General features: G+C 39.4%; 1 protein-coding gene across 4 annotated transcripts in view; it reads left to right on the top strand.

The window, feature by feature from the left end:
- Positions 1-2,679: 2,679 nt before the first annotated feature.
- The window catches only part of LOC127573754 (ecto-NOX disulfide-thiol exchanger 2-like), a 166,831-nt gene continuing 144,025 nt past the window's right edge, over positions 2,680-25,485 (top strand). For all 4 annotated transcript variants that reach the window (XM_052022250.1, XM_052022248.1, XM_052022249.1 and 1 more), the window contains exon 1: positions 2,680-2,802. The gene's annotated coding sequence lies outside the window, so the exon portion shown is untranslated. The remainder of the gene's footprint in view (positions 2,803-25,485) is intronic.

Below are 25,485 nucleotides of genomic sequence, written 5' to 3'. Positions count from 1 at the left end.
GTAAGGTTGAGACAATTTGAAAACAAGGATGAGATTTGACTCCATGATGACCTATTAAAGAAGCAGCCGATGATAGTTGAGTCTAAGATGCTGCCCTGAGGGACTCCTGCAGTGAGGTCCTGTGGCTCAGGTCATTACCTGGCAATTTTGCAGCACAAATATTACTTGCCTATGCTTCAAAGTCATCGAGGTATCGTGCATGCAGGTATGGGTTCCCTCATTTGCTGACAAGTTGTAAATGAAATTGAACATTGTGCAACCATCAGTGAACATTCCCACTTCTGACATTATGCTGGTAGGATGGTCATTGATGAAACAGTTGAAGACGGTTGAACCCAGGGCATTGCCCAGAGGAACCCACAGTGATGACCTGTGGCTTGGATCATTGGCCTCTGACAAACTTTAACTTCATGTTCTTCGTCATTTCTCGATATCACTTGCAATGAATAGAATTGTCTCGAGACAAAAGATACTGCATCAGGACTGGTTTCTGTGGCGGTTGTGTCGGATCCGGTTATTTTCCAATCTGCAGGTTCTTTCAGGAGTTCAAGAATGAGTTAAAAACAACTTGGTGCTTCACAAAGTTTTATTGGAAAAGTTTAAAACGAAGAACCAGTCACAGAGCACATGGCACTAGCTTTACTACTAGATGAGCCGAGACAAAGGAACTAAAATGAGCTAGGGGCGGGGGGAAGAGAGCAAGAGAGTGATTAACAAAAAAACAACACCTTTTATACCTGAGATAAGAGGTACTCTTTGGATAACAATAGTCCAATCAGAAAACCTATTAGATACCTGTGGCAAAACCAACCAATGAGAAAACACGTATTCACCTGATGGACGAACTGATAAGCTAAAAAGCAGTTATACCTTGTACAGCCACTTTAGGTGTATTAAACACTGTACATTGTTAAAAAACTACTTAAAACAGTCGAATCCAACAGTGGGGATCTCGGAAGGTGAAGTAGATGCAAATGCTTGAGTCTTTTTTTTGCACTCACATACTAGGCCTCAGCATCATTGAGGAGATCTTTCAAGCCCTTCTCTCTCATTAACTGTTTAATTGTCCACCACTATTCATGGTAGGAGGGCATATTTTTGTAACTTCTCCACTGGTTATGAAACCACTTTGCTCTATTAGTTTTGTTGTTTAGCATGCAAGTGGTCCTATACTGCATTTTCACAAGGCTTGCAACTCATCATTTCTAGGTATGCCTGGTGCTGCTCCTGGCAAGGTCTTCTGCATTCCTTACTGAACCAGGATTGACCCCCTGTCTTGACTGTATAGTGGAGTGAGGGATATACTGAACCATTAGATGTAAGATTATGGTAGTGTACATTTTTACTGCCATTGGTTGACAGCACCTCATGGATACCCAGTTTTGAGCTGCCAGATCTGTAATGAGTGTATCCCATTTAGCACATTGTTGTGCCACACAAGACAATAGATGGCAAGATGGGACCTTGTCTCTCTTACCAATGCTATCATGGACAGATGTACCTGCCATAGATAGACTGGTAAGGATGAAGTCAAGTAGTTTTATCCCTCATGGCGATAAGGGATATTACCAACCGACATGACTTAGCTAGCTGTCAGTGGTGGGCATTGAAATCTCCCATTCAGTGTTCATGATATACTTGTTACATTCTTGTTACCTTCAGCGTTTCTTCAATATGTTGTTCAATGATTTGTCAAGTGGTAATCAGGTGGAGATTCCCTTGTTCATGTTTGACCCGATGCCATGAGACTTTATGGACTCTTGAATCAATGGTACCTATTGCAATTGAGTGGCTTGCTGGCCACTTCAGAGGACATGTAAGAGTTAAACGCACGTGGTGGGTCTGAAGTCACATGTAGGCAAGCCTGGATAAGCATTGCAGATTTCCTCCCAAGGAAAGAGTGAACCAAATGGTTTTTTACGACAGTTCTGATATTCAGAGAACTTTTCTTTTCACATGAATTCCATAATAATATTCTGAACATTAACTGTGTTATGTGTCATCGTACAAATCCTAAAAAAATAGGAAAAATATAAACTTTATTGATTATGTTTCTTGTGGCATTCAAAGGGCTTATTTTGAGTGCATTTAAATAACTAAACTTAAAATGTTTTAAAAAATAAGTTTACAAAACGTTCAAATAAGAACTCTAATTTAAACTTAGTGAGTCCTGGTTTTACTTGACGCAAAGCCACTCCAAGCAGTATGAATCCTTCCATCAGTAATCCTTGCGATAGGTTTGGATATTTTTTTAATGATGCCATTTCCATTTTACAGACATGGGAATGCAGGTAAATGTCTAAAAGAAACACACAAATAAAAACACATCCAGACATTTCGGTGTTTACTTGTCTGGACGGGTTGCAGAAACGTTAATACATTGCTTCAAGTGGGCCAATCCTCACCTGCGAGGAAATAAAATCCGCTTTCCTCCTTATTTCTCACCTCCTCAGTACAGCCTGAGGCGACTAACCGTATGTTTTTACCGGAATTATGTACAAAAAAAACAAGTACGAACGAGATCATCTTCTCGGAGATCAGTAAAACAGGAACCATTCTGCGTTCACCGTAAACGCGTCCGGGTAATTCCGCCTCGCAACTGTCTCCACGGCAACCAGCTACCCCCGCCGCCCCGCCTTTTCAAGTTGCCGCGCATGCGCCGACTCCTGGGGCCGAGCGGTGACTTTCTGCGCCCGGGCTTTCCTCCTGGCGGACCATCTTGCTCTTGCATGTTCCTTGTCGTTTAGCTGCATGGAAACGCGGAGCAGTCGGTGGGTTTCGGCAGTCGCTGCTTGGTGAACGGTGAGTGTTTTCAGAGTTAAAATCAGTCTACATGTTAATGACAATGTAAATGTTTTACGTTATTGCAACCCGTACACTTTGGATGCTTGCTTATATAGCCAATGCCGGGCTTCCCATTTTGACTGTCGAATGTATAGGTGCTGATCGTACTCGGAAATCTCTCCCACTCGTTTCCCGCTCTGTGCTTTGCTTTATCTAAATATGAAACTAACAGGCTACCATTTAATTGTTTTGGGTCTACATATCGTGCGTGGATACGATGCCCAGCGCCTCCTGGCGGGGTTGTAGGTTTGTGGATAGCTGCAGCCGACTGGTTATGGGTTTCCTGAAACAGCGTTGCTACGGGTTTGTGCACTGGTTGGGCTTTTACGAAACATTTTTTTTGTTTAGTAACCTTCAGTTGAGCTCTAATTCGCTAAACATACTGTCGTAGTTAAAAATGAAATCTTAAAAGAATGCTTTGAACAAAAACACTTCAACTCGACGACCTTTTAGAAAAGCCACAAGTGGACGTGGCTCTCGGCTTTTTGTGCTCCTGTGATATTGTAACCAGGAAACGACAATAAATGTTCCACAACCTCTTAATTCAGAATCCTATGAAGTGAATTGAGAGGGGGATATAGGAGAGTTAGATTTTGACTTTGATATTCCCTTATTGCACTTATAAATTTATGCTGAATTATATTAATTACTTACGTTGTTGTCGCAATATTTGACCCCGTCAGTCTTTGAAGTATTCGTATTCTCTTCATAACATCCAAAAATGGTGTGGACTTCCACTATAATAATTGTCATCAGGCTTTCAGTCACAGTTCTCCAGTGTTCAGGGCCGGTGATGTTGCTGTCAAAGTAACTGAAATATCAAATGTTCCTTTATGCATTATTTAAAAAAAATCTGTTACGTTTTGAAGTATTTGTGGAAAAAAATTATAATCCACATTGGTAAAATTTAGATCTTGAGCCAAAGGGAATAAATGATGGCATAGTGCACAATTAAAAATCACTTGCTGATCATGCAATAAACTATAACACTTTCAGCGAATGTTATTGTGTGAATGGTTTAAATGCTGTGGCTGTCTATTAATTCCTGTTAACATTTGTGATTAATGTGTTAATTATCTATGTTGGGGATAAAACATGTTTAAAAAAAATACACACTGCTTCATGCTGAGTAACAATTTTAACTGAGCAACTCATTGCTGATCACACTTTTAACCAGGAACATTGGGAAAGGATGGATCAGACTTCCTCAATTTAGTAAATTCTGATCCTGAGTTGGGACTCTTCTGGCCAAAAGCTGTCCACTTACTGCACTGCAAGGTACATGGTTATTTTGTACTGCTTCGCCTCTTCTATCTCCCATTTAGACAGAGAGTCAAAGTTGGACCTGGAGGTGAGTCAAGAATCCTAGCAGCATTTTCGGAAGCTTTCGAGTGAACACTGTAATGTGCTAGGGACCTCCTACCATGTCTCCAAGTGAATGGATAAGATGATGTCATGTGACAAGGAGTTTGGTCTAACTGCCACGTTTGGGCTTGGATATATAAAACTATGAATTAGGAGTAGGAGCTGGCCCTTCATCCCTTCAGGCCTGCTCCACTGTTCAATAAAATCATTGCTGATCTGATTGTAACTTGCATTCCATATTCCTGCATACCATCAATAATCTTTCATCCCATTTGCTTATTAAGTGTCTAATCTACTTCTACCTGAAAAATACTTAAAGGCTCTGCTTCCATCACCCTTTGAGGAAGAGGATTTCAAAGACTCCATCTGTGTGAGTTTAAATTTTATCTCATCCATCTAAATGTGACTAACTCCTCATTTTTAAACAGTGACCCTTATTTCTAGGTTCTCCCACAAGTGGAAAATCCTCTCCAAATCCATCCTGTTAACTCTTCAGGGATCTTGCATCTTTCATTTAAGTCTCCTCTCGCCCTTCTAAATTTTAACACATACAAGCCTAGTCTATCCAAGCTTTCCTTATAAGGGAATCCATCATTCTAGGAGTTCCCTTTTTGTCTTGGTAGTTCATTGTTTTTCTCTGTCTTTGAAATATGCTGTGAGCTATGGAAACTCTGTAACTAAGAGATGGTAAATTGGTGTCAACTTTGATAGAATGGAGAAAATTTAAGCTTTAAAGCTACACTGCTGAGTCTGGAACTTTCTACATTAAAAGTTCTGTCATCAATACTTTAAAAAAAAAATTCAGTCATGTGGCTGCAGTGAGCCTCTGATGATGTGGCCCAAGCCCCTTGCTCTTCTGGCAAGATACATTTCCAAAGACATCTGTCACCCTGTATTCACTCAGCCAACATAAATACCAGCTCTATGTTTATGCTTAACAGTGAAGGTAATCAAGCCTTTTGTCAATGAACTATATGATCACTGTTGGTGGGGGTAAAGGAAATTGGGGATGTGATGGATGTGTAAATTGGAGAAATAGAGAGTGATGAGGATTGCAGGTCTGGGGGAAGTTACCAAAATGGGAAAGGGTTTCAAATGCAAACAATTTTCATGATTTTGCTGCTTAACATTGTATTTTTAAAACTGTAACTAGATGCAATTTCATCTTTTATCACTTTTTTATAATTGTTTGGCAGATATTGTAAGTACCTTAAATAAGTGATTTGGTAGGAATTTCCCTTAACTGTGGAGAAAGTATGATAAATATTGTGCACTGTGGAGGAGCAGGGAGTCGATGACAGCACCTTTTAGGTTTCCACATGTAGATCTGTGTATGCATCCATTGGAAGTTGCTGCTCTGCATTCTTTAATGACATTAAATTTGGAATACATAGGGACAGAAGTAAACCATTTGATTCCTTAACCCAGTACTGCTGTTGTGTCAATTCATTGGCTGACCTGTACTTCCACCCTCTGTGTGTGTCTGTTGTCTGCTGTGGGAGTGCGGGTAGGGTTGCAGCTTGAATGGGTTAACTAATTTGAATTTCAGGATAAAATGCTCTTGTTTCACTTTATATTATTACATCATTACACTCTATTTTTCCCAAGGTCAATAATAAAAATGCTGATGCTGTGTGAGATAGTGAGCTGCACTTTGGATACAGAAACTACAAAACAATGTAGAAAGGTTAAGTGAATGGGAAGGAGGTAGTAGATAAGTGTGATGTGCAAAAATATGAGATTATTTAGTTTGAAAGGAAGGCTAGAAAAGCTATTTCAAAATAACGGTGCTGAAATAGTAAACGTAGGATTTTGGTGTGTTAGTTCATGAGCAGAAGCTGTACCTGTGAGGTCACCGAGAAATGGGGAATGCATGTAATGGGCTGGCCTTCATTACAGAGAAGCTGCAAGTAGAGTATTTTGTATTTTTGTGCATTTTTGGTCTCCGTATCCAAGGCACGATATGCTTGGTGCACATAGATTCACCAGATTCATTCTTGTGTTGGAGGATTGTTGTATGTGGAGAGAGTGAGTAAGATTGACCTATGCTCACTGGAGTTTAAAAAGAGAGATTATCAACTTGGGATGATTCTGGGGGAAATGATCTGAGAATAAAGGTTGACTATTGAGAACAGCAAAGAGGAGAGCTGTTTTCACTCGGGTGTTTGTAAATCTTTACAAGTCTATGTATATACGAGGCTGCGGGATGTGGGACATGAAAGAAATCAAGGGACGTGGTGGGAAACTTGAAGTGAGGCACATGATTGTTAAGATTGCCAATGTTGTAGTCCAACAGTAAAGAATTGGTTGTGGGCAGACTGCAGAAAGCCCCACTGTGTAACACAAATTCCCGGGAATAGCACAAACATGGAGGGATAAAGTGTCTTCTGTAGCGATGGAGATTGTATGAAATTATATTAAGTAGTTAAAAGAAGAAATAAAAATAAAATGTTGGATCTGCCAGTTATCAATTGCTGAAATCCGACTACTAAATTCTTAAGATGTGTATCAAATACCATTGGTACTGATTTATGTGGTACGCTTGGATGATGTAAGGATTTGACCAGCAAAGTCACTTGCCTGGATGAATGTTAAATAAATTGGGATATTTGTGTATTTAGAAAATCTTTGAATGTTCCAAACAAGATCCATTACAAACAGAATATTTATATAAAACAGAACAACATCTTTAAGATTTTCAGCACTAATATTATTAGTGATTTTTAATCATTTTAAAATTTGTTGAAGTCATAAAAATGCCATTGCTGGCAGTTCTGATGAATTGGTGGCAGGCTGAATTGTATGGGTTCGAAGAATGACTGATACAGTAGATGTCAGCAAATGTGTTCCTTTGAGTATTGGAACTTTGTATATTTTGTATAAATATTTATCCATTAAAAGTAACAGATCAAGGAATATTTATTTACTTTATGCATATAATTGTTAGTCATATTAAGGCAATGTCCTCAGTGTCAAAAGTTTGAAGGCCACAAGGTAGCATAGCAGGTGGTTTTGAATCAGCAATGTGGGGCATGATTTGAACTCGTGGGGCATTTGTTGAGTGGCACAGGTATGATCCATACCCACTGCAGCAATTACCTGAGTCGTCATCCATTTGTATCTGCAGAAATGCAGTGTACAAATTTCCAGAGAAAGTGGAAGAGGAAACTATGCTGGTAGATACTTCTTTGCAAGGTTGCATGTGTATGTAAGGCCTCGGTATGTGCTGAGGTTCCACTGTCCCTGGTAGTTGTAAAGGATGCTTCTAGCCATGTTGCCCAGAATGTTCCATTCAGTTGGACTGTGCTGTACGACTTGTCAATTGTAAAAGCAAAGTTTATGCAGAAAAACACCTTTGACCACAAATCAGGCAGTGGTTTGCACTGAATGACCTTGAAGTGTGCAAGAAAAGATGTGATTCTTTTGGATGGTTCCTTGAGTAGACTGTCAAAGTCATTTGGCAAAATGCCTTGTCAGCATCAGAACTTGCAAGTAAGCAAGATTTTGCTTGGCTTGTGAGAAGGATCTTTCCTATCAGATCCTTCATGCACAAACAGAGCTTCAGAATCATTGCACCTCAGGAGGCTGCAGTAGGGATGAGACTACCACCCATCTCTTTCTGGAATGTGTGTTTGGCAAGAAAGTTTGGGACCTGTCAGTATGGGAGTCAGATGTGGAATTGGTGGATGGCCACTGGGAGATCCTGCTTTTGTGGCGGATAGAACGAAGGTGCTCAATGAAGCAGTCACCCAATCTGCGCCGGGTCTCACCGATGTACTGGAGGCCGCACCGGATGCAATAAATGACACCCTTGGATTCACAGGTGAAGCACTGTCTATTCATGGCTGCCTCTACTGCCACGTTGAGGCCAGACGTAGGTTGGAGGAACAGCACATCATATTTCACCTTGGTAGTCTCCAACCTGACGGCCTTAACATCGATTTCTCTAACTTCCGTTAACCCTTCCTCTCTCCTTCCCCACCCCCCTTTCTTTTCTCTTTTGTCTTCCCTCATTCCTGTGGCCCCCTTCCCCCTTCTCTTTCCCCTCCCCTGCCCTCATGACCTGCCCATCTATTCCCCACCTCCTTCCCTTTATTCCATGGTCCACTGCCCTCTCCTACTGGATTCCTCCTTCAGTCCTTTGCCTCTTCTACCTGTCACCTCTCAGCTTCTTACTTCTCTGCCCTCCCCCACCCTCCTACCTTCCTCCTCTCACCTGCCTACATGTATCTCCCCCGACCACCTTATTCCAGCTTCTGCCCTCTTCCTTTCCAGTCTTAAAGAAGACCTCGGCCCGCAACATCGATTGTTTATTTCTCTCCATAGATGCTGCCTGACCTGCTGAGTTCCTCCAGTATTTTGTGTGTGTATTGCTCCAGATTCCAGCATCTGCAGAATCTTAAGATAGGAATCTTGGTCGGCATGGACCAGTTTGTCCAAAGGGCCTGTTTCTTTACAGTACTACTCCATAAGAATGTCGCTCAACACTACTGACAGAAGAGCATCCAGGGCAATAAACGCCGAACTGCCAGTGATGTCCATCATTTAATCATGGTCTTTAATGTCCCTATGCCTGCTGTCCCATCATTGGTCATTTTGCCATCTTGTCTACAATCTTAAACAGCCTTCTTTTAACTTTTGCTTCTGTGCTGCTCATCCTTTTTCAGAACCCATCTTTCAGCTTGGTTTTTGGTGAATGATCCTAGCTTGTAAGTAAAAAAAAGTACAGAAAATACTTGAAATGTTTACTGTGAAGAAATAATGCCTTAAGTTGTAAATCATTCATCAGAACTAACCTCTCCCTTCATAGATCAGTATCGGTATTCCTGTCTTTTTTCATTTCTAAACTGCCTTTGGGTATTTTCTCGTATTGGATAAATGCAAGCTTGTGATGGCGCCATTTAATGGTAGTTGTGTTGTAGCACATGGCATGCATGATTTGTAAAGCAGCAGTATTTTAATGTTAGGTGTTCAGAGGGTTTGAATTTGGAGCATATGGACAAGGACATAATAAGCAACACTCAACAACTTCATTGGTTCTGAACTGACCTTTTGTTTATTTCAATATTTTTCCTGAATATATATGGGCATAGTGTTTGAATAATCATTGTTCCATTCTGTACTTTCCAGTCTTCGCTTAATATATAATGGAGTTATGTAATGGGTGATGTGGCCTGCTTGATGCAACTGACTGTAGCTACAGCCTCAGTGCTGAGGATGTTGGACTGAGAGGGCACTGACTTTGGTTCACTTACCTTTTCAGCAATTTTGGAGGACTTTGCTGAGATAGCTTTGGTGGTATCATTCCAGTGTCTTGAGTTGTCTTTTGCTTCTGAGATCCTGACTACTAGCATGTAGGAGGGCAGGGATTACTGTTGCTGTTAGAGCATGAGTTTTGTGCCAGGTCTGAATTCTGTATTCAAATACCCTTTTCCTCAACTGACCACGGGCTGTGCTGCAGCATTGCAGGTGACGGTGAATGCCATCATCAGTGTTACGGTATACTTGCTGCATCACACACGTTTCATTAAATTGAAAGGAGCAAGAGAAGTGACTTGTCGTGGCCTTGCACCTTATTGTCTGCCTGCACTGTATTTCTCTGTAACACTATTCTGCATTCTGTTACTGCTATTTCCTTGTACTACCTTGATGTATTGATGCAATGAAATGATTTGTATGGATGGCATGCAAAACAAAGTTTTTCACTGTACCTCTGTACATATGACAATGAGAAACCAATTTGCTAATTTGATTATGCATTTTACTTAAATTTTGTATGTTTCAAAATACTAGCGAAATAGAGCTTTGAAGATTTAAACTATCTGTCAATTTGAGGTTATGGCAGCATGACTTGCTACAGAAAGCTATTTGTCACTAAGACAGGATTTGTAGTACTGCTTGTTCAGAGATTTTATCTAGCAAAACTGCTCTTGTACATTTTGTGTCAGAAATCTGTGCGCAAGATTTTCATACTGTCCGTCATCTCTGGTGCTGCTTGATTTTTCACTTTTAATATTCTAGTTAGATGGAGAGAGTAGAGAGATACTGGGTTTGTTCTTAAAGCAGAGAAGGTTAAAGGGAGATTTGATGGAAGTGTTTTAAATCTTGAAGGGTTTTTGATAAATAAAGTTACAAGGGATACAACTGAAGGGCACAAATCTTAAGGTTATGTAAAGAAACAGACAGTATGACAAACTTTGTACTCTTGATTTCTAACCATTTTAAGACTATTCTAATTCAGAATTCTGACCAAATTGCAAACTTCAAATGTTCTGAAACAATATTACATCTGTGCCTTTTGTCCATTAACGTGTCCTGTCATTTGTACACTGTCCTCCTCACAGCTCATTTTCCCAAATATGTTTATCAACAAAAACTGAATACTTCGTACTTCTATCTTTTCATCTGTCATTAATATAAATTGTGACTAGCTGAGGACACAGAGTGCTGCAGTATCCCTCTTAAGTCTGTCAACTTGAAAGTGACCTGTTTGTTCCAACTGTTTTGTCATATTCTCTCTCCATGCAAGTGTTGAACCAACCTTGAGCTCATTTTATGTAACTTTCTTTTAGTTTATGGTGTCTTATCAAATGCCTTTTGAAATTTCAAATATACCACATCCCCTGGTTTCCTCCATGCTCTGTCGCTCCCCCAAATTACTAGCTTTCTCAAATACTCATTTTTTTATAACAATGTCTCTGCCTAAACCACGATAACTTAAGTATTTCCATTTTACCATTGCAATACTAATTCAGGTAGTGTTTAACGTGTTGGCTATCTACAGATCTGGGAGAGGATCACTTAAACTCTGGTTCCTACGGTTGTATCAGTGGTGAGATTCAAATGGTCTTTTCTGTAATCACAGAAGTATATCCACAATCGCTGAAAATGCAGATAATCAATCCAATACAACTATCACTTTTTTGCAATTGTATGTGTTCGTTTCTCCAGTTTCATTGTTTTGGGCTGGAAATTTGTAAGGGGCTGCTCTCATGATATGGTAGATAAATCTTAAATAACACTGCTGGGGTCTGTTTGTTTGTGTCAGGAGCTCGAGATGTGTGGAAATGAATGATAACAATAGACATATTAGCATATGACCAGTTTGGCTTACTACTTTCACTGATGCTATGTATTTTGCTTTTATCAGTACACAGTAAGAAAGTAGCTTTTTTTTTCTCTGTTGGAAAGATCTGATACATTTGCAACCAGGGTGTTCTCTACAATCTCTTAGCTTCAGGCCAAATCTGTGTGCCATCTAGTATTGTCTACCTTCACCTTGTCGCTATTTCAGATGATCTGCTGAACCCTCCCTCCACCATACAACCTCTAGACTTGTCTTTTCCAACACTTTCCTAGTGACCTCTTTTGTGCTACCCTTTAAACTTGTCCCAAGTCCACTCACCCATCATCCTTGTGTTTGCTGGTTCTTACTTGAGCAATGCCTTGATTTTTCTAATTCTGAATCTTTTTAAATCCACCATGGATGTACTCTCTATCTCTATAAGCTCCTTCAACTCTACAATCCTCTGTGATATCGGTACTTCTCCAGCACCTTGATCATTCCATAATTTAATTCCTTTGCCACTGACAGCCATGCATTTATCTACTAAGAAAGTATCCCTCCACACCTTTCCATCACTCTATCAGTCTTTCATGCCTCCTTCAAAATTCTCATTTAAAATCTATCTGTTTGGCTGAACTTTTGGACATTTGCTCTCTTTTGGTGTCATATTTTAGACTAATGACTGTACAGACTCTTTCGATATTCCGTGTGACTTGGGCACTACTGAATTAACTGAGGGGCCCCACCACCTCTACATTTAGATCCAGTGAAGTTGAATGCACCACAGTTGCTGACTAAAATTGTGGAATGAAAATCAGATCTTTTACTTACGGTGAACTTGGTTCTGAGCCCACCTGTTTATTAGAAAATAAAGCTTTTTTGTTTAGGAAATACCTCCTGTTAGTAATATTTAAATGTAATGTGCATTTGGATAATTAACCATTTTCCTCAGAATTTTAGTTTCAGTTAAGAATAATGTATACTGGCTTCAGATGATGCACAAACAAGGCTTCAACTTGCTTCTTTAGACCCCTTTGAGCAGCATGATATAGTTGGAAGTGGGAATGAATTTCCCTTGCGGCTTGATGAAAGGTAAAACCATTAGAAAATAATTCTATTGATAAAGAATAAAACTCTGCATCAATGAAGAAGTTTTATCCTCCTAATGCTTGCGATACCTGACTTGAGTTTACTTGGTTCTGAGTCAGTATGGACATGCATAAGTGGGTTTCAATTGCAGCACAGGCACCCATTATGTTGATGGATGAATTTTGGTTCTACTACTGCTTTTTAAGTCTCCTATTTGATTTGGTTGAGTGATGGACAGACTTTATTGGATATTTCCTGATGTATGTGCATCCTATCATTTTTATCCTGTTTTGGCAAAGATGGGTTCCAACCAATTTTCTCCTCTTGAGCATTGCACTTATTCTGATGCAAATTATTTCAGTTTGCTGACTGAATGGAGCAGTAATTGCTCATAAATATTGTAATAGACCATGTAGGTTAGCAAGTGTCGTCAAATAACTGGAGGATTTAAAATGAATGTATGCATATCTAATTTTTGTCATGTTTGTTCATGTCATTTTTCACAGGTATAGACAGTAATGCAGTAACTAAAAATGTTTCAGGATTGGGACCTGTTACTATAATTTTGCTTTCAATGCATATAAAGTAGCATTTTTCTCAAATTGAATTAATTCACCAGCAATGATGCACAAGTTTCTAAATGATTTTTATAATTTAATTGTCTTGCAGTATGGTGGGAAAAAATTATGCCTGAGTCTCAATCATGGACAATTCAGCGCCTTTCTCAGTTTGTGAACCATGTATGATATGGTTGGAGCCATGTTAGTTGTTTTTGAAGGTTAATTTTCTTGGTAAATAATTTATTTAGGGATATAAGCTTCTGATAAATATTGATGCTGAATTTTATAGGAATTGGATAAAGAAGTAAGAGGGGATGCGTGGGATGGAAACATCTACTTTGAATGAGAACAGAAGAATGAAATAGCAACACAAAGATGTTTTAGAATCATAAGAGAAATGGAGTAGTATCAAAGGACATCAAAATAATGGCAGGAGTTAATTGAGCTATAGTTTTGCAGTACTCATCAAATAGTTTTGCTGTTGCATTAGCAGAGTTGTCACATTTTCTCCTTTTTCTTGAATCTCCATAATATTCATTGTTCCAAGATTAAGAAAATGTTCATTCTCTCAGACCATGTTCAATACAGATTTTAAATGTCAGTTTTTAACCTGTCCACAAAGAGATGAGTACATGCGTCCCAAGTAAAACATCACCAAATGGACTGTGGTGCTTCAAAAAGGTAGTTCACCACTATATTCTCAAGGGTAATCAGGGATGGGCATTAAATGTTAGTCTTGCCTGTGATGCCCAGTTCCCTAAAATTGAATACATTTTTTTAAAAAAAAGGAAAATTGTTTCATGCTTTCATTGACCGTAAATACACAAAATGCAAAGAGTGCATGCAGATTGTTAATAATATTGAGCTGCAACATATGTTTAAAGTTTTTGTCAAAGGATAAAATATTGAGATTTTTTTTTACCGTATTTGCAGTGATCACAGATGCAGAATTTAAATTGTCAACCTTCAGCTTGCATAGTAGCCCAATAAAATAGTATATATTTTGCATGAGAGCAGCTCTGGTATTGTTGCTTGGGATGAGTTGAAATAAATGACAGTGATATATGGGTAAATATTTTTTCTTTTATTATTTTGGAGATGAGTCAGCGCAATCTGCAATGCACTTGCTAAAATGACTGAAATTGCCAACTACCAACCCCCTCCCTCCCTCCCTTATAACCCTTTCCATTACCATCCCAAGTGTGAAGGTAACACCTTGGCACTGCTTTTTGATGAAAATCCAAAGCTGCTACTCTGATTCCTGCATGCTTGGTTACCAGTTGCATGTTAAAATATTTGATAGCTATTATTGTTTTGCATAACAAATGACAAAATAACATTGTTAGAGCTTCTTAAATTTTCTCATTAGTTATTTGATGCATCTCAGTTGAGGGCCTAAAATTTGTATTTCTCTACATTTTGTTTTGTATTTATTGCAGTACTGCCTCCTTGTGGAAGTTCATGCATAATTTCCAATGATCAAGAGATTTTTTTTAATACCTCCTTTGGCTACTATTGTTTCCATAACACCACAGTGGTGCATCAATTTGAAAGCATATTACACATATTTCTAAAATACTTCATTTGTGTTTAATGGCCAATCTGACTAGGGCAGCAATTTCTCATAAATATTATACTATCATGCATAGATGAGTAAGAGTCTTCAAGCAACTAAAGGTTGAAAATTTATAAATGCATATTTTCATGTGACTGCATGTGGAAAAGGCTCTGTCTGGTCTTGATGAAGTTTAATGCCAAGCTTCAGAGGTTTGTTCTGCTAGCCGTTAATCTGAATTATTTATGAGTTGCCTTCAGAAACTGCCCTTTCATAAAGAACTTGGATTACAAATGTCTGAGCTGAGAAATCTGAGGTGTGGATTTACTAAATTATGCATCAGCTTTTTCCAAGAAATGTTAATAAAATAAAATCACTTCTTTCCCTAACAACAGATAAGCATTATGATCCAGGGAGTGCTGAAGTAGAGCATTTTGCAGCATGCTCTATTGAACTTGCCTTTTAGCTCAAAATCTTAGGGCTGCAAGTTGGTGAAGGTACAAGTTGCTTATGTAATGAGGTAAACAAGAACAGGGATCTTGGTAAATGCAGGGATAACCAACAATCTACATCTTGTGCTCATGAAATTTAAGGATTGAAAATGCAAGGAAAATGTGCAGAAACAGATTACTAAGAGAGAAAAGCTCAAATATCATAAAAACAAATGGATTTGAACCTCGAGGAATAACAGTGTTGGAAAGGAATAAACTTGACAGTTTCTGAGCCTAAAATGTTGGGTGGCATTATATCATTAAAGTGATCTTGCAGTTAACTCTGAGGTTGAATGATGCACTGGTGATTTATCAATAACACAAATATTGCAGCAATTTGTCATGACTTTGTAACTTCTTAAAGTAGTTTTCATGACATGACATGCACAGGCCATCCCTAACTGCATTTTAAAGATTGGTGAGATACCTTTGACCAACTGCAATGCCTGCACTACAGGTACTCCCTCAAAGCTTTTGCAGGGAATTTGGGGATTTTTGACCCAGCAATTATTATGACACGTATGATGATATTATTCAAATTAGAGTTCCATGAGATTTGGAGATGAAGGAGGAACTTTACATATGAAAACTACCAATGTTGTAGAAGGTTGTGGATATAGTCTGTGGTGCTCGGCTAATTGCTGCAGTTCATCTTCTGGATGGTGCAGTCTGCAGTCATGTTGCAGTGATAATGGAGGGTGTGAATCTTCAAGGCAGTGGATGGGATGCTGCTTTAGTTGATGTTGCCTGCTTTGTCCTGGATGGAACTACGTTTATGTTCCATCCTGCTTTGTATGTGTTGGAGAACCTATAATCACAGAATCCTCAGCCCTGATTACCTCTAGTTATGTGACTAGTCCATTTGAACCTTTGATGAATCTCGCCACACCTCCCCTTACTGCCCCCACTCCCCCAACTCCTTGCTCTCTTTTCCTCCCAGGTTGTTGTTAAGACAATTGGGGATGATTATTTTCTTCAATGAATGGTTAGTTTCTTTTTCCTCTGCGCCTGATAATCAGCGCATGCGCTCTGTGACTCGAGTGTCATTAGCAACTTGTTGGCCCAAACTTGGATATTGTCAGATTGCCTCTTACTGTCATTGGTTGTTTCATTATTTTAATTGAGGTGATTGGCACAGCCATCTCTTTCTCTTCCAGGTTTGACTCGTGGGAGTTTTCTCGGTGATCCACAGTTCTGGGTTCAGTTAAAAGCTTTCAAAATGCTGATTCTCTTCTCTCGCCCCTGAAATTCAGGTCTTTTATTTTTGTTTGGACTGAGCCTTAAATGAGGTCTGGCAGAACTCAAATTGAGCATTGGTAACTTGGTCTCACTGTGTCAATCTGGTGATATAATGCTTTTATAACTTTGAAATCTGTGGTTCAGCTGATGGGCTGTTGATTGATCAGTTTAAATTTGTTCTGCTTTTTATGGAGATTGCACACACTTGAACTCTTTTCCTTTGGTTGTGGCAGTGTTGCGGCTGGAATAATTTGACAACCAGTTCTGAAACACAGATTTTTCAAAGATACAGCGAGGCTGATGATGGGGCTGTTGTGTGACAAGTTTGAGGTCTCAAAGGACAAGGACTCCGAACACAGCCTTAGAATTAAATGATTTATTTACAAAGGTAATGGGGCGACACGCACGCACTACACATGCACACCACGAACTGGGTACAAGCAAACAAGGAAAAGCAATATGCTACCCGCCACCCCTTGATTTAGTGCAGGCACGGCTCCACGCCACTGGAAATCGTAACTTAAAACACATCTAACCCTGTCGAAGTGCACAGCTTACCAGCAGCGGTCTCTTCAGCGTTGTTTCACAATTCCTCCGGGGCAACAAAGAGACAGAACCAACACATGGGGCACTCTTTAAAGTGCTGGAGGGCTGGGGGTGGCCCAGCCCAGGTAGTTCAAATGTGCCAATGGCCCGAGGCCAGGTACAAAGATGCTTAAAGAGGCCATTTGTCAGGTGTGTCCTGATGGGTGGGGTGGAGCCAGGCCTTGATTGACAGTGGTGTGTCTTTCAACCAGGTGCTGGGCTGTGCTGTCACGTGACAGCCCTGGCCCTCCACGATACAGGAGCCTATATCCTTTATTGCAGGATCACAAGAGTATCTCTACATTGCTACATAGTACTGGATTTTTTCTAATAGTGTGCCCAACTTGGTTACTTTCCCAATAAATGCAGTGTTGACATGCATTATGATCAAATAAAAGATTTTTATGAAACCAGATATTTAATGCTTTTGTATGACAGAATATTGCTTGGAAAACACTTACATTTTTCAAGGCTAACTATTCACTTCAGCCCTTCCTTAATGCTGCCATTTTGCAACTCCTTGGCACATGAAGTAGTCCACTTCTGTATGCAGCAAGAGATCGGCAGCATCAGGTATGGGCTATTACGTGACAAGTAACATCCATGCACAAGTGCCAAGTAATAACCACTTCTATTAAGAGATGCTACTTCAACAGCACCTCACAGACTTGTCATATCCATCACCAAAAAAATCAAGAGCTTTGGGCACACAGGAACACGACCACTGTAACACAATTTTCTTTTGCTGTTCCTTCATTTACAGCATAGAAACAGGCCCTTCAGTCCAATTCGTCCACTCCAACCAAGGTGTCTTCCTGAGTTAACCCCATTTGCCTGCATTTGGCCCATATCACTCTAAGTCTTTCCTATTTATGAATTAATATCTTAAATGTTATAATTGTACCTGCCTCTGCCACTTCCTCTGGCAGCTCATTCCATATACTCACCTCGCTCTGTGTGGAAAATCTTGTCCCTCAGGTCCCCTTTAAATCTTTTCACTCTCTCCTTAAACCTATACCCTCTCGTTTTAGACTCCCCTCCCCTGGGATAAAGACTGTGACTATCTACTTTATTTATCTCCCAGACCCTCATCAATCACCTTAATACCCATGTCTCACCATGGTTATTGTCCTCTGGGTTGTATGCTATCTCAACTACCTCTTGAATAGTCTGATTAGCATGACAGGTGGTTGTTCTCAACCACCTCTTAAGACTATCTCCAGTCAGCTGATCCTGCTGTCAAGGTCCATCCACTGCACTGTAATACATCCACAGTCTATTCAAGTAAGGGGACTTGAGCTCCCCGGTCCCCTATTCTCATGAGTTCTGCCTTTAACACATCAAATGTTCTTACTCCGCTAGTAGCGCTGGGGATTAACTTTTCCTTAAAATTCGGCTCCAATCATGCCAAAAGTAACCACCTCTTCTCTTCCCCATCCAGCTCCTGTAATGTTGTTCAAATCACCTGGCGCAGCAATATTGTCACTTCTTTTGAACTATCCTGTTTTGGTATTGTTTTACTCATTTCTAACAATTGTGCAGGATTATGGGAAATAACATACACCATTCCCTTCTTCACCCGTACTCTGTACTAACTCAATGTAACTGCACTGTGTAATGAATTGACCTGTATGATTGGTATGCAAGACAAGTTTTTCACTGTACCTCAGTACAAGTGACAATAATAAACCAATGCCAATACCTTGCTCTGTCCTAATAACCATCATTTTCGGCTTCTCGTGAGTTATCGCTCATTTCCCATTTCACTGCTTCTCCAAACTGATCCTCTAAGTTTTCCCACTCAGTGCCCTCTTCCTCTCCTGTCTATCCTACAACCATTATTATTCCCTTCTGGATCTGTGTCTGCTTGTGCAACTTCTCAGTCTCTTTTCTGCACTTCCTATGATCAGGACTATAGTACTGTTGCTGGATGTGGATCCTTTGAATATGTTTCAGGGCTGCCACTATCTCCAGGGATTTCTGTTTCATATATTTCTGCAACAGACTGTACTTTCAGTAACTAGGGTTTTTATAGTTGATGTGAATATCATATTAAATACGAACATACTAAATAACAAACATGCATGTAGACATGCTAAATACTGTTATATTATACCACCTTTCGAGTAGCACACCAATGTGACATGGAAATATATTGCTATTCCCTTGACGTTGCCCATTCTAAATCCAGAAGCACCTTCTTCAACAGCATTGTGGGAGTATATTCACCATAAAGACTGCAGTATTTCAAGAAGGTGGCTTGCCACCATCTTCTCAAAGGCAGTTAGAGATAGACGTTAACAGCAGATCATGCCAGGAACGCCCAGAACTCAAATAAAAGAAGAGCTGGAAAAAAATTTGAAAGATTTTTGGATTGCTTCATTGAGTATAAATGCATAAAATGTAAAGTGTATATGCAGGTTGATAGTAGATAAAATTTGGCTGCCGTGTATGTTTAAATGCTGTAGTTTTGTTGAAAGTGATAAAATAATGAAACTGATTTTTAACCTCTACTTGTGATTAGAGATGCAGAGTTTAAATTGTTGATCTTCCAATTATACAGTACGGTAATCCAACCTGATTAAAGTTATCAGTGTGGGAGTTTTATATTATAGCTGCTCATTTGTATCATTGCCTTTTGATTTGAAACAACGCACTGATCTGTGGGTAGGTGTGGCAGATGTTTTTAATTTTTTTTCTTCAGGCTTAAGTTGAACATTTGTGTATACTTGAGTGGAGCCTTCAAATTGGTGACTTTAGTGATGAAAGTTTGTCAAATTTTACCACTTTTTAAGAGAAATATGATAGTTTGCACCTTGATGGGAGTTAACTTTTCTGAACTTTCGGGAGCTAGAGTGCTACTGTTTTGATATGCTAGAGTGCAATTTCTGAGGTTTGGCTTGAGGGTCATGAAATGTAGGGAACTTGAAAAGGAGAATCAAAAGAGTTTTTTTAGGGGAAGCATTTTGGTTTTATTCTGGTGTTGGAAGTTTTAGGATGTAGAGTCTAATTGTATAGACTTGAGGTGAGCTCTTGATAGTATGTATAAACCTGTGAGGGATGTGAGATCAGACATTGTATGGCAGCTCATGGGATGGCAGACATGATGTTGAAGTGTTGGATGAGGAATTGTTGAATGTGCGAGATCTGGGATGTACCACTGTGAGTCAACGGTGGATAGAAAAACACACTTAGAGCAGGTTGAGGTCAGGCGATGATGGAAGAGAGGAGAAATGTTGACCCTTGGGGCAATGCTGGGTAAGATCTGGTTCTGTTAGCTGAAGATTCTTAAGTGCTTCCTGAACAATGATGGTTATATACACATGGAAAGTAATCATGATTCTATGGTGTCCAAAAGTGCTCTAGATCCATTAAAGAGCTTTTTAAGTGTGCACATTGTTTTAATAATTAATGTAACAATTCAACTGCAAACAAAGTCCCACAACCAAAATAGAATGAATGATGAGGTTCAGTTTAGGTAATGCTTGAGGGATAATTGCTGGCCGAAAACTTCAGCTCTTCAAATTGAGTAAATCTTCATTTAAGACTTGCGACATACTCTTTGAAGGACTTGATGATTTCCCCTGCCCTCAATCTTACCAGCAAACATGGAGTTTTATTAGATTTTATGGCTCTTCCACAGGAAGTTTAATTTGAGAAACCACAGCTGTATTCATTAATTACACAGATCTTACGCTGTTAACTGTTGCAAATAGCCTATTAATAATTCAGTTTCCCATGTCCCACAACTATGCTGTTTCCTTTCCTCCATTGTTAAAGTTGCTGATTTTATTTTGATCTCGGACTCGCGGTTCCCATCTTTCTCAGAGTCCAGATTCAGTGTGCCTCCTTTTGGAGTGTTGATGTTTGAGGTTTTTGTATTGTTCTGGGGTTTGGCGAGGAGTTAAATTCTGTTTGCAGGACTCATCTCCCTCCTATTCCTTATTGTCTCTTCTAATGAGACGGTTCGATATTGATAGTCCAGTTCAGATCTGACTGATCTCTTGTTGCTGCTGAAGTGTTGGTTGCTACAGTGTCACTTCCATTTTTCACTTGCCAGTTGAGTAGTATCCCAGTTATTGGTGCTGAGCCAATCTGATATAGGGGAGGTGGAATCGATTGCTCCTGACAGTTCATACACGGACTTGGTTTTTGAGTCTCACGACCAGGTCTGATCATTTGAATATTTCCCTGCCTTAACCTAGACCTCTTGTTATCTCTTTTCTGCCGGCTGTTGAGAACTTGGAGATGTCTTGTATTGAACCCATTTTTTCTTATCTCATTTCGACTAAATGACCAGTCTTATTGTTTCCATCTTATTAGGCTTCTGATGCCTTGGATCTTAGCAAAGTAAGCTAATTTCCCAATCCATCACTGCCACTTAGTGAAGCTGAAAGAATGTTACATTGGAGTTTGAGTAAAAACAACATTGGAGTATTGTCCATTATCTCATGCTGGACCAGTTCACCCTATAGTTATATTCATAGCCTTAGTGGCTTCTCAAAACAATTTCCAATTCAGTATCAATACTGGGGAGTCATTCCTTCAATTAAATTTTATCAATTTTCTTGGTTATATTTTCTTAGCATTTTCAAAAAACTTCACAGATCATTAACCATCCTTGTACATGGTAACCTCCAAATGTCTGTTAAGGCTATCCACAATCCATTTTTCTGCTCTTGTGTTTCACAAAGCTGCCCAAGCAATCTGTGGCCAATGATATATTTTGAAATGTATACATTGTTATAAATACAGGAAATATGGCAGTCACTTTGTGCAGAGAAAGTTCTGACAATAGTAACATGATGATTTCTAGAAAATCTGTTTTGCTTTAAATGAGAGGGGTTCGTTCCGGAACTTTGAGGATAACTCACTTGTTCTTCGAAGTTGTACAATGAGATTGTTTGAGAGAAGGCAGATGTATCCTATCCGAGGGAAAAGCTGTATCTTTCAGTGGTGCACTGATGCCTTTTTTTTCTACTCTAGAGTCTCAGGAGTGTGACCTGAACCCAGAACTTTCTGACTGGGGGTTGAGATTACTACTAATTGAGCAAGGATGCATGAGGATACTTCCATTAAAAATGGACAGAAGATGTGGGATGCTGTTGAGACATTGTGAACTCCACAGATTTCTGAATAAATAGAAGCTTGCGGTTTGAATGACTAATTTTTATACTGTGCTCACAAAATATGGTGTAAATCTAACCATCCATTTGTAGATAAATGAAGTTACTTATTGGGAGTTATAGGGAGAGGTTGGCCAGGCTAGGTCTTTATTCCTTGGAATGTAGGAGAATGAGAGCTGACATACAGAAGTGAGAGGCATAGATGATAAGGTGGATGGTAAGTTTTTTCCCCAGGATAGAAGAGTCCAAAACTAGGGGTGGGGGGGGGGGGGGTGAGTAGCTTTAGGGTGAGAGGAGAAAGATTTAAAAGGGACCTGAGGGGCAACTTTTTCCACACACAGGGTGGTGAATATATGGAAGAGCTGCCAGAGAAAGTGGTTGAGACAGATACAACAGTATCATTTAAGAAGCACTTAGATAGGTACATGGAGGGGCGGGGCTTAAAGGGATATGGGCTGAACGCAGGAAATTGGGACTCAGCATGGACTGGTTGGGCCGAAGGGTCTGTATCCCTGCTGTATTGCTCTATGACTCAATGCATAATCCTTACAGTTTGATTATATAAAGATGCATGAAAGTGATCCAATATTCAATAAGAGGAAGGGGCTGATTTATTTTTATCTCGATATGCATGATCGATCTCTTTTTAGCTTTTGAGCTGACAAGCAACATCTGTACTAGCTAATACTTGTAGTTCTTTCATCATTGTCCAAAAGCACTTGTCAAGTTTCCTACAAGTTTTGCTTTTGCCATATGTTATTAATTCAGGTTTAGAGATTGCTTCAGATTTGTTTTTTTGTTTAAAAGAATCTTTTTTTTCCACTGTCCTATATAATATCTGTGCAATAATTAGACCTTGAAACACAACAAGTGTAACAATGACATTTCATTGTGCTCTGAGATGCGTTGCCATGCCTTGAGACAGCTTTTCTCAACAACTGGTCCATTGACCACAACAATATCTTTGTCAATCTGTGTAAGATTAGATGAATATAAAATAAATATAAATACATTTTAGGAAAATGTAAAAAAAAACCTTAGATTTTTCAGTGGAGTGGATTTTTTTTCAAAATGCCAAACAATTTAGAGTAAGCTTATGTTCTGCTCCATTGCAGCTCTGCCTTGGGGTTTTCATTAATAGGATTAGCAAATTGGGAACATGGGTGGGTGAGAAGCTGGAATGGACGTCACTGACCAAGCACATTACTTCTAGATTTGATTATTCCAATAAAGGCAAACTTGAGAGTTGGAACAGTAGATGAGTAAGGAAATATAATGTGGTGGAAATTGTTATATTAACATTACTAGTGTGGTTCAAACATCTTGTTGTCTCATCTCAAGTACAATTAGAATGACTCATTTTCAAGTCTTTATTTGCTCGGCAAAGAGATAGTGGGTGGCTAAGAAAATGCATTTATGGTAGAGGCAAAACACCTGATGCTTTAGTTGTACAATATTTAATTGGAAGCATGTGAGGGGTTTGAAAAGCAAGGCGGGAGACAGTGGGCAAAAGTCAACTGTTTGCTCTTCCTACGCTCACTGTTGCCCTAGGTGTCCCCCAACGTGTCATTGGTCCCTTCCTATTTCTAATACTTGTTTCAGAGCATTTGCCTTACCTCTGTACCTTGCATTGATATCTCTCAATCTCTTTGCCTAGCAGATACTAGTTGCAGGTATTGGATCCTATGTGACAACAAGATGACCTTTGAACCACATTAGTATCAGTAATAAAATTGCCTATTTCAGATTCAAATTAGTTTAATGTCCTATAGACCAGGGTGCAATTAAATTCCTTGCTTTTGTGAAGTTCGCAAAGTAAACAATATATGTTATAATAAATACAGTAAATACAGCGCATGCAAAACAAAGTGGTCAAAGATTGTAGTGCAATCTGAAATGGTGCAAAAAGAAATGCTAGGGGAACTATAACAGAATAATAGAGGCAAGTCTAATGGCAGTAGGGAAAAGATGTTGTTGAGTCTGGTTGTCCGGGCTTTTGAGCTCCTGACTGAATGGAAGGTAGTGACGAGTCTGTGATGGACTGGGCAGTGTTTACTACTCTCTGCAGGTTCCATTGGACCAGAGCAGAGCATGTCAGGGTACTTTCTAAAGTGCATCTGTAGAAGTTCAAGAGAATCCTCATTGGCAAGCCGAATTTTCTCAAGAGGCCTAAGAAAGTAAATGTGCTTATATGCTTTCTTGACCACCACATCGGTGTGGAGGGACCAGGTGAGGTTTCTGGTGATATGGATGCCAAGGAATTTGAAGATTTTGACCATCTCCACATCAGCTCCATTGATGAGATTCCTCAGCTCATCTCCTGCTGTGCCCCTCAAATTTGACTTTGTTGGAATAATCAAATCTAGAAGTAATACATTCTTGATCAGTGACTTGTATTTTATCCATTATAAACAAGATTTACTAAAACTCAGCTACCTGTGTCCTAACTTGCACCAAATTGCATTACCCGTGCTCACTTCCCCACCTTAGTTCCTTGTTGAACAATGGCTTCATTTTAAATTTAAAAAAAATCTCAACCTTGTTTTCATATTGTCTCATGTGTTACGGACTCAGTGAAAGTCCCTTTAAGATAGAGAGTGTGTGTGTATGTGTGTGTGGGGCGTGCTTACGTCAATAGAAGATAAAGGACGTAATGACATTGTTGAAGAAGTTAGAAGAAGAGAGAGAGAAGGGAGAGAGACACCAGCCTGCTTGTTTTCTCTATCGATGGATGAGAAACAATAACTGTGTTTGCCACTGAAATCCATGTATGGAAGTTGGAAGTAATCCGGTGGAGTTCACTTTGTTGCTGACCTGTAGAAGGAAACAGGTATTTGTGTGTGGACGACCACGGTTCGGATGCTTTTCGGGGTGAGGAAGTCACTACCGAGTAAACACTGAAGTGTCGTTTGGGTTCCATCGTGGAACATTTGGATTTCGTATGTACTCTCTCTATGTTTTTCTACATCTACATCTTATCTTCAGACAACGGTGGTTGTTGAAGAAGCCCTTGCTCATGTTTCACCTTATGGCTTGCGGAACTGAACTTTAAGAACCATTCAGGAACTGGGAGTTTTGGACTTTGTCACACACACACACGAAGAGTTTAGTTTTGGGGTTAACGTTCGAGGTTTAACATTTTTGAATTCTAACATACTAACATTTTTACTTTTATTTTACGTATTATCATAAGTAGTGATTAATAAAATAGTTTTTAACACTGAATCATGCACAGTGTGTTTCTTTTGTTGCTGGTTTGTGACACATGGCCTTATTCATCCCTATTTCTGATCTCCTTCAGTCTGATAACTCTTAGATATCTGAAGTCCTCAAACTCTGGTCTCTTGTGCATCCCTGATTTTACTTGCTTTGTTATTTACATCTTGCCTTTTTATTGCCAAAATTTGAAGCTCTAAAATTTTATCCCTAAATTATTTTCCCTCCCTATCTCTCTTTGCTTCTGCTAAGATGATGGTACCTGTTGGATTAGACTTTTGTGTGTGCTTGTGGCTTGCTGTCAGATTTTGTACAACAGTCCTGTGAAATGGTTCACAGGCTTTATGTT

The sequence above is a fragment of the Pristis pectinata genome, chromosome 8, assembly GCF_009764475.1.
Source record: "Pristis pectinata isolate sPriPec2 chromosome 8, sPriPec2.1.pri, whole genome shotgun sequence".
NCBI classification, from domain to species: domain Eukaryota; kingdom Metazoa; phylum Chordata; class Chondrichthyes; order Rhinopristiformes; family Pristidae; genus Pristis; species Pristis pectinata.
The sequence above is the reverse complement of the archived record's forward strand: the minus strand, read 5'-3'. Positions and strand labels throughout refer to the sequence as shown.